Here is a 9,171-nt window from a genome sequence, read left to right on the forward strand (position 1 = left end):
GAACCCGGGAGGTGGAGGTTGCAGTGAGCCAAGATCGCACCACTGCACTCCAGCCTGGGCGACAGAGCAAAACTCTGTCTCAAAAAAAAAAAAAAGAATAAATAAATAAAAGACAATACTGTTATGGCAATACTACTCAAAGCAATCTACAGTTGCAATTCAATCTCTATCAAAATTCCAATAACTTTTGCAGAAATGGAAAAGCCAATCATCAAATATAAATGGAATTGCAAGTGGTTCCAAGTAGCCAAAACAATACTGAAAAAGAACAAAGTTGGAGGACTCATGCTTCCCAATTTCAAAACTTACTACAAGGCTACAGTAATCGAAACAGTGTGGTACTGAAACTACCTTTGCAAAATTATAACAGTGAGAAGACACTAACACAGCTGACTCCATCTTGCTTCTAACCTCATTAGCTAACTGTCTTTGCTCATTCCTGCACATAGGCCAAGCTAACTATGGGAGGAATTTAGTTTATATTTTAACCTTAAAGCAAGTATAATAATAGTCCTTTCCCAAAACTAATCCCCTCCTTGTTTAGAGACCAAAACCATCTTTGTAAAAACTAACAAAAGGACACAAGGTCCAAATTATGGTAGGGGCCTGAATTCTGCTAAGACTTAGGCATAGTTAAATAATAACAAGACACTATTTTGGTTGTCTTTTTTGTAATTATTTACTAGACAAGAGTCACTAGCCAGTGGTCATAAGACTTGTAACTTCCCCGATTACCCCAATAGATTACCTCATTATTGTAAAACCCAAGGCTGATTCTTGAGGTATTTTTCAGACCTAGTATTCTGGTGGACCAACTGACGCCACCTGGGTTACTCATAACATGAAATTGGCTCCACTGGCCCTGTAACCCCCATCCAGAAACTGACTCGGCACACAAGACCATTTTGACACTCGTGTGATTTCATTCCTGACCCAACCAATCAGATGCAGATTCTTGCTGGGCATGGTGGCTCATGCCTGTAATCCCAGCACTTTGGGAGGCTGAGGTGGGTGGATCACTTGAGGTCAGAAGTTTGAGACTAGCTTGGCCAACATAGCGAAACCCTGTCTCTATTAAAAAATACAAAAATTAGGGCCGGGTGTGGTGGCTCACGCATGTAATCCCAGCACTTTGGGAGGCCAAGGCAGGTGGATCACGAGGTCAGGAGATTGAGACCATCCTGGCTCTCTACTAAAAATACAAAAAATTAGCTGGACACAGTGGCACATGCCTGTAGTCCCAGGCGGGTGTGGTGGCGGGCCTGTAGTCCCAGCTACTTGGGAGACTGAGGCCAAGACCTGTAGACCAATTAATTGAGAGTCCAGAATTTTGACCATACATCTATGGCCAACTGATTTTCAAGATGGGTGCAAAGACCATTCAATAGAGAGAGAACAGTATCTGTAACAAATGATACTACTGGCTAGCCACATGTAAAAGAATGAAGGTGTCCTCAAACTCACTCAAAATCTATCAACAACCTAAACACAAAAGATAAAGCTATGAAATTCTTATAAGAAAACAATGGTAAATCTTCACAACCTTGGATTTGGCAAGGGATTCTAACATGTGACACCAGAAACATGAGCAACAAAAGAAAAAAAAAAAATCAATTGGACTGCATCCAGATTAAAAACTTTTGCACATGAAAGACCACCATCAAGAAAATTAAAAGACAACCCACAGAATGGAAGAAAAATTCACAAGTCAAGGGTCTGGTATCCAGTATATATAAAGAACTCTTACAACTCAACAACAAAAAGACAAGTAACTTTTTTAAACGAGCAACGGACTTGAATAGACATTTCTCCAAAGAAAACATACAAACGGTTGGCAAGCATATGAAAAGCTACTCAACGTCATACATGATTAGGGAAATGCAAATCAAAACCACAATGAGATATCACTACATACCCACTAGCATGGGCACAATTTTAAAAATGGAAAATAACAAGCATTGGTAAGGATATGGAAAATTTGCAATCCTTATATATTGCTGGTGGGAATATAAAATAGCAGTTTCTCAAAGAGTTAAATAAACCTTGAAAACATTATGCTAAGTGAAGAAGACACAAAAGGTCACATATTGCATAATTTTATTTATATGAAATATTCAGAATAGGCAAATCCATATAAACTGAAAGCAGACTGGTGGTTGCCAGAGGCTGGGGAGAAGGGAGCAACTGCTTAATGGTACATAGTTTCCTTTGGGGTGATAAAAATGTTTTGAAACTAGATAGCAGTGGTAGTGGCACAACACATGAATGTACTAAATGCCACTGATTTGTCCACTTTAAAATGCTTAATTTCTTGTAAATTTCACCTCAATTTAAAAAAAAAACAGATATATATCAAATGGCTATTTTTTCTTCCAACTATCCACAGTAGAGGTCATTTACAAATGATCATAATGGAAATTTCAATTAATTTTGCAGGGCAAGCTTCTGATTACGACACAATAAAACTAAGAATTAATAATTCAAAACAAACAACCCTAATGATTAGAAATTCTTAAGCCTTCCTATATAATTGCTGAATTAATGAAAAAAATTAAAAATATACAAGACTTGTAGTTCCCAAATGCTGATGTGCATTCAGATTACCAAGGGGTGAGGAGCTTGTTAAAAATGCAGAAGCTCAGGCCCTCCACCCAGAGTGTTAAGTAGAGTTGGAATATCTGCATTTTTAATAAGCCTGCCAGCTGAGACTGATATTCACCAAAGTTTAGAACCAGTGCAAGAGAATATTTAGAAAAAATATAAAGACATTACATATCAAAAGTTACAGGATTCATACAAAGCTGTACTGAAATACTTTCTAAAATAATATTTAAATAAACAGAACATAAACTAAGCAATCCAAATTTTAAAATCAAGCAGTCAAAATTTTGAAATAAAAGGTATGATTAAAAAACAAAAATAGAAATATGGATGACAGTAAAAATGATTGATTAGATAACAACACACAGAAAGGGTCAGGCACATTGACTTACGCTTATAATCCCAGCACTTTGGGAAGCCAAGGTGGGAAGATCACGAGTCCAGGAGCTCGAGACCAGCCTAGGTGGCAGTGAGACCCTGTCTCAAAAAAAAAAAAAAAAAAAAAAGGAAAAGAAACATAAAAAGACAGCGGAACTTTAAAATGAGCTTGGTTCTTTATGAAAAAATTTACAAAGTCCTAAAAATTCTAATAAAATAAAGAATTATCAAATAGGTAAAAGCAGAATTAGTAAATTAATCATTTGTAATCAAGCAAGAAAAATAAGTTTGTCAGCAAAAACAGGTAAAAGCAGAATTAGGAAATTAATCATTTTTATTCAGGCAAGAAAAATAAGTTTGTCAATAAACTGAAAAAAATACAACTTATCTAGACAACTCTTGAGTTACTTTATCAAAAATATAAGAAGTTGTATGTCATTAAAAAATAGAAAAAAATTAATTGTAACATTAGTTATATAATCTACCACTTGGTTGAAAAAAATAAAATTTGTACAGCAGGGGGAAAGTTTTAACAAAATGTAATGGACTTGAAATTCTTTCTGTTGTTCTTTCTTCACTAATAAGAGAAATAAACAGACTATTGTCCTCGATTCAAAAGCAAATCTCAAAATAATATAAATGATTCTAAATTACTCATTTTCCAGGCTTAAAAAAAGTCAAAATATTTCCCTATGAACTTTACTATTGAGGTTAACTTTTCATTTTAACGTCGTTTTGGTAGACTGTTTAGCCTGTTACTCAACACTGAAAACCAGTAAATAACGGTGATTAGCAAAGAGGAGATAAGAATTAAGAGTCATTCACAATAATTAACATAGTACATATAATGAATCTTTGTTTAATAAAAGGGAGACAGCCCTTTTGTCTTTAGGGTGTTCAGTAGTTTCCTATGGCTGCTGTAACAAATCACTTGGTGGCTTAAAACAGAAAGTTATTCTCTTCCACTCCTAGAGGCCAAAAAAGTCTGAAAGCAGTATCATTAGAACAAAAGCAAGGTCACACTCCCTCCAAAGGCTCCACGGGAGAGTCTGTTCCTTGCTTATTCCAGCTGTTGATGGCTGTGGGAATGCCTTGACTTGTGGCCCTAACACTCAAATCTCTGCCTCCTGGTCACAGTGTCTCCACCTCCTCTGTGTATATATAATCTCCCTCTGCCTCACTTTGATAAAGATACACAGGATTGCTTTTAGGGACCACTCAGATAATCCAGGATAAGTGCCCTAGACATCAACATCTTCAATTTAATTACAAAAACCATTTTCTAACATACAAGGTAACATTTCACAGGTTCCAGGATGAGGACTTGAGTATTTTAGAGAATCATTTTCAGCCTACCACAGACAGTCTCTTTAAAAACCTAACAGCCAGGTGTGGTGGCTCATGCCTGTAATTCCAGCTCTTTGGGAGACCAAAGTGGGCTGACTGCTTGAGCTCAGGAGTTCGAAACCAGCCTGGGAAGCATGGCAAAACCCCATCTCTATGTAAAAAACAAAACAAAAAGTAAATAAAATTTTAAAAAGAACAAAAACAAAAAAACCCTAATAGGCCAAGCTTTTTTGTCAGGAATTAGATCCTATCTTAGTTTCCAGATTCACAATGCCAAAGTCATAGGCCTTCTGACCCTAGACGTTGCAAACAAACACCACTGAAATTAACTCGGGAATTTCATCAGGTGCACAGGAAACTATCACAGGGTATATCCATTTGTTCCAAGAATACAAGAGAAGTTTTGTCTGTTTTACTGTTTGAGTTAAATTCTGCTCAAATTTTGTAGTCTCAAACTACCTATCTGCATGTATCTGACATGCAAATAAAAACAAAGCATTCTTTCTCTTCTATATTGGTAAGAAGGGGTCTTTTTGTTGGTAAGATTTTCTTATTGCTCCAACATACTTCATAGAGTTGGGTAATAATAAACTAAGTTTTTAAATAAATTTGAGACAAACTACTTTCCAAAGGCAGCAAAATTTATTTTTATTCTCTAAATTTTTCCAGACACACAATTTCAAGACCCACTAGCCCTTGAATCTCCTCCAGAATCAAGCAGTTTCATTCCATAAAATCAAAATAAATTCCAGATGAATTAAGAGTTACATGTAAAATATGAAAACATTATAGAATTACAATAGGAAAATGAGCCAAGAATCAAGAGTCACATACAAAAAGGAACACTAAAAATAGGCAAAGAAATCAGACTAATGTAACACGATACCATGTTTCCAATTACTTTTTCATATTTGACAATGATAGTATCCAGCAAAGCGAGGGTATAGGAAAATAAGGCCTCAAACATAAATTGCTAAGAGAATCAACTGATAGAGCCCTTTTAAAAGACAAATTCAGCATGGCTGGCAAATTATAAAATGCATGTACATTTTTACCCAATATTTTCATTCTAAACTTCTATCCTACAAAAGTACTCATATAAGTAAGAAAATATAAGATAAAAATGCTCATGGAGGCACTATTTGTATGTGAAAATTAGAAATAGTATAAATGTCCATCAACAGAGAAATGGTTAAATTATGGCATAGCCATATAACTGGAATATTATGCAACCAGTTTTTAAAAAGTGAAGCACAATCGTCTCAACATCCATGGGGGATCTGTTCCAGGGCCTCTTGAGGACATCAAAATCAACAAATGCACAAGTTCCTCATATAAAATGATATATTTGCATATAGCCTGCTCATATCATCCAACATACTTTTCTCTAAATTACTCATAATATCTAATACAATGTAACTGCTATATAAATAGTTATATTGTTTAGAGAACAATGACAAGAAAAAAGTCTGTACATGTTCAGTTGAGACAATTCTTTTTCAAATATTTTTGATCCATGTTGGTTGAATCTACGAATGTAAAACCTGTGGATACAGAGGGCTGACTAGACATTAACATAAGCAGTCATTCAGAAAGGCAGACATGACACGTGAAATGAAGAAAGCAACTTACAAAATAATAAATGACTCTGTTTTTAATTAAAGGAGAAAACAAAAAGAAATCTCTATGTACAATAATATATTTATGTATTAATAGAAACCATGTTTTTGAAAAATCTTATGACATAGAAAAATCCTAATAATATAAAGTGAGAAAAGTAGGCTACAAAATTTTATAGGTAATAACATAAATAAAAGTAGCACTATAAAATAAACAGTTATCAACTATCTCTGAGTAATGTAATTCTGATCTGTTCTTTATATATTTTTTTATTTTCCAAAATGTATAAATATTACTTATATAGCATTCAAGTTAACTTTCTTTATTAAGAGAGAGGATCTTGCTATGTTGCCCAAACTGGTGTTGAACTATTGAGCAACTAAAGCAATCCTCCTGCCTCAGCCTCCCAAGTAGCTAGCACTATGGTCAGGAGAGATTCTAACCCTAAAAAATACCAAGAGATTGGGTATAATGATGTGAGTTCATGTACAAAGAAGACTTTTTAAAACTATCTATTTACCAAATCTTATCTATGCTGAAGAATGATCCCTCATTCAGACTGGTTACCTTGAATATGTTTATTCTCATGTTCCACTACCAAAAATATTTTTGAACTTTTATAGTTTAAAATTTCCTTTGATCAACTCAGGTAACAGAAAAAAAGGTAATTCTTAAAATTAGTATTAACTAACATAATCATCCAACCTCATCACATAGGCTAGCCCTGAAATAGATTTTGGTTCATTCTAAACAACTCTAGCTTCAAAAGACAAAGATTAGCACAAGCTCCGTCAGTTAAAACACTATGCTGCAACTTTCAACTTGTCTGGGGACAAGGAATAGACCCTGGTGTCAGAAGTTTCCCCCAGGTAAACTTAAGTATTCACTGTCATCAGCACTGTCTTTCCAGTTCACTCCTGGTCTTCCTGAGCAGAAGGGGCCTACCCTCAGTCACAATTCTCAAAATCCTACCATCTCTTCAATGCTAAGCTCAAGATACACCTGTTTAGTGAAGCTGTGCCTCTTTTGAACTCCAGAAGCATCTTATCGCCTATACTACTGACTTGGTCAGCATGCGTTATTTTTACACAGACATTCTTTTCATATACTCTAACTTTCCAATTATACTTTACAAGTAACTAGAAGACACAGTTTCATCTCCAGTGCAACTTGCTGGAGATAAAAACTGAGTGGCCCATCCAAGAAACACAATAGGTGTTTGTTTCCTTTTGTTGTATATAAAGACTGGGACAGCATTAATTTGAGCCTATGGTACTCCAGTGGGCCTTGAATGGCTGCCTGCAAATCATGGGTTTTATCCTACAGTAATGGAGAGTAAAGTTCTGAGTTCAAAAATGATGTGATAAAAGTTCAATTTAGAAAAAGTGGTTCACCGCAGCCAGATGAGAGGAGGGTAATAATGTCTACAGCAAGGAAGATAGTTGGCCTAACATAAAGGGTTAAGTAAAGGGCTTTAAAGTCAGAAAGCACTGACTTTGCCAACACTTCCTTGCTCTGTGACACTGGGAAAGTTATGGCTTTCCTTTCCTTACCAGTAAAACAAAGATGATAAAACCAGACCTGGGCCACACACCTGTAGTCTCAGCCACTCAGGAGGCTGAGGCAGAAGGACTGCTTGAGCCTAGGAGTTCAAGACAAGTGGGGGCAACATAGTGAGACTCCGTCTCAAAAAACAAACAAAACAACAACAACAAAAACACCAAAAACTAGAAACAAATTTTTAAAATCCTAGGTCTTACCCAACCATGGTGGGCATTACATGAAATAATGCACACAGCACACACACCACAATGCCTGTCAAAGGGTAAGCACACTGCACTCTGAGACCAATTCTCTGACACCAACTAGGTGTTCTACAATTCAATTCAATTCTGATACTACCTGGAGTTACTATCAGATCCCACAAGTTAAAGAGCAAGGTTTCCAACAAGACTGCCCTCACTTCAGACGTCCCCCCCAGGCTATCCACACTAATGTCCAACTTGGCTACGAATTCAGAGATTCCCAAAACTTCCCTTCAGTTTCAACAATTCTCACAGAAATCACTGAAAGCACTATTCTTAAACAATCACAGTTTCATTACAAAGGCTACAACTCAGGAACAGCCCAATGGAAGAGGTGCACAGAACATGGGCAAGGTCTAGGAAAGAGGGCAGCGGGACGCAAAGCTTCCCTGCTCTCTCCTGAAGAAATCCAGGTGTCATCCTCCTAGCAAACCAGCACGTTCACTGCTATTCCAGGGTTTTTATGTGGGGTTTGATGACCCAGGCATGAGTGATTAAATCACTAGCCAGATGACTGGGCTTTGCTATCCAGTCACTGTCCCCTCCCCAGAAACCAAGGTCTCTCTGATGTGGACAGCTCCTTTCCTGAACTATCTAAGGGCCCACCCACAGTCACCTTATCGGGATAAACTCAGGTGTGGTCAAAAGAGACTCTTGTTATGAATAACAAAAGATACATCTATAAGGAAATTCCAAGATTTTTTGAAGCTCATTGTCAGGAACCAAAGACAAAGGCCAGATATAATAGATTCTTCATCATATCACATACACAAGAAATAGAGACTATAATTTCAGAAACTGACTAGTAGACCACTGAAGTAATGCAAAGCATAAAGATCAGGAGAAAAAACATCAAAAGCATTACAAAAGCAGCAGCAATAGAAAAAGGCTGAGGGGGAGGGTGTCGAAATTATCTACAAAGGTTCAAGCCTGGACAATTAAATAGACAGAGACAGACATATCCTGGCAGGAAACCGAATATGGGATTGAGAATGAATTTAGTTTTAATCAAATTGAGACTGAGGTGACAGCCAGAGATTGCAGATGAACACTGGGCAGATGGAGATCATGAGCCTAGAGATGAGAGAGGATATGGTCAGAATCAGTTGTCAGAGTTATCCACATAGATAGAACGCCCCCCACCCCACCAGACTCCCCAAACCCTCACAAAGGAGCATACCACCAGCTAATGGTGTCACTTAAGCTGCTATGTCAAACAAAAGCAAGTTACTGCATGCAGCAGATGAAAGGACACAAAGATAGATGTGTACCTGCCCCCCACCTGCTACACCCTTGTTCTACTCTCTAATCTTTGCACATACCAGAGATTTCGTAAGTTCTGTGAGTACCTGGTTTTCTGCACGTACCAGAGATTTTGTTTTGCACATACCAGAGATTTTGTAAGTTCTGAGGCAAGGTC

At 36.8% G+C, this 9,171-nt stretch overlaps 1 protein-coding gene across 4 annotated transcripts in view; it reads right to left on the reverse strand.

Annotated features, from left to right (window-relative positions):
- LCLAT1 (lysocardiolipin acyltransferase 1) overlaps nt 1-9,171 on the reverse strand; it is a 224,223-nt gene that overhangs the window by 197,590 nt on the left and 17,462 nt on the right. The gene's annotated exons all lie outside the window — the stretch shown is intronic.

This window comes from Mandrillus leucophaeus, unplaced genomic scaffold (genome assembly GCF_000951045.1).
Source record: "Mandrillus leucophaeus isolate KB7577 unplaced genomic scaffold, Mleu.le_1.0 Scaffold13, whole genome shotgun sequence".
Lineage (NCBI taxonomy): Eukaryota > Metazoa > Chordata > Mammalia > Primates > Cercopithecidae > Mandrillus > Mandrillus leucophaeus.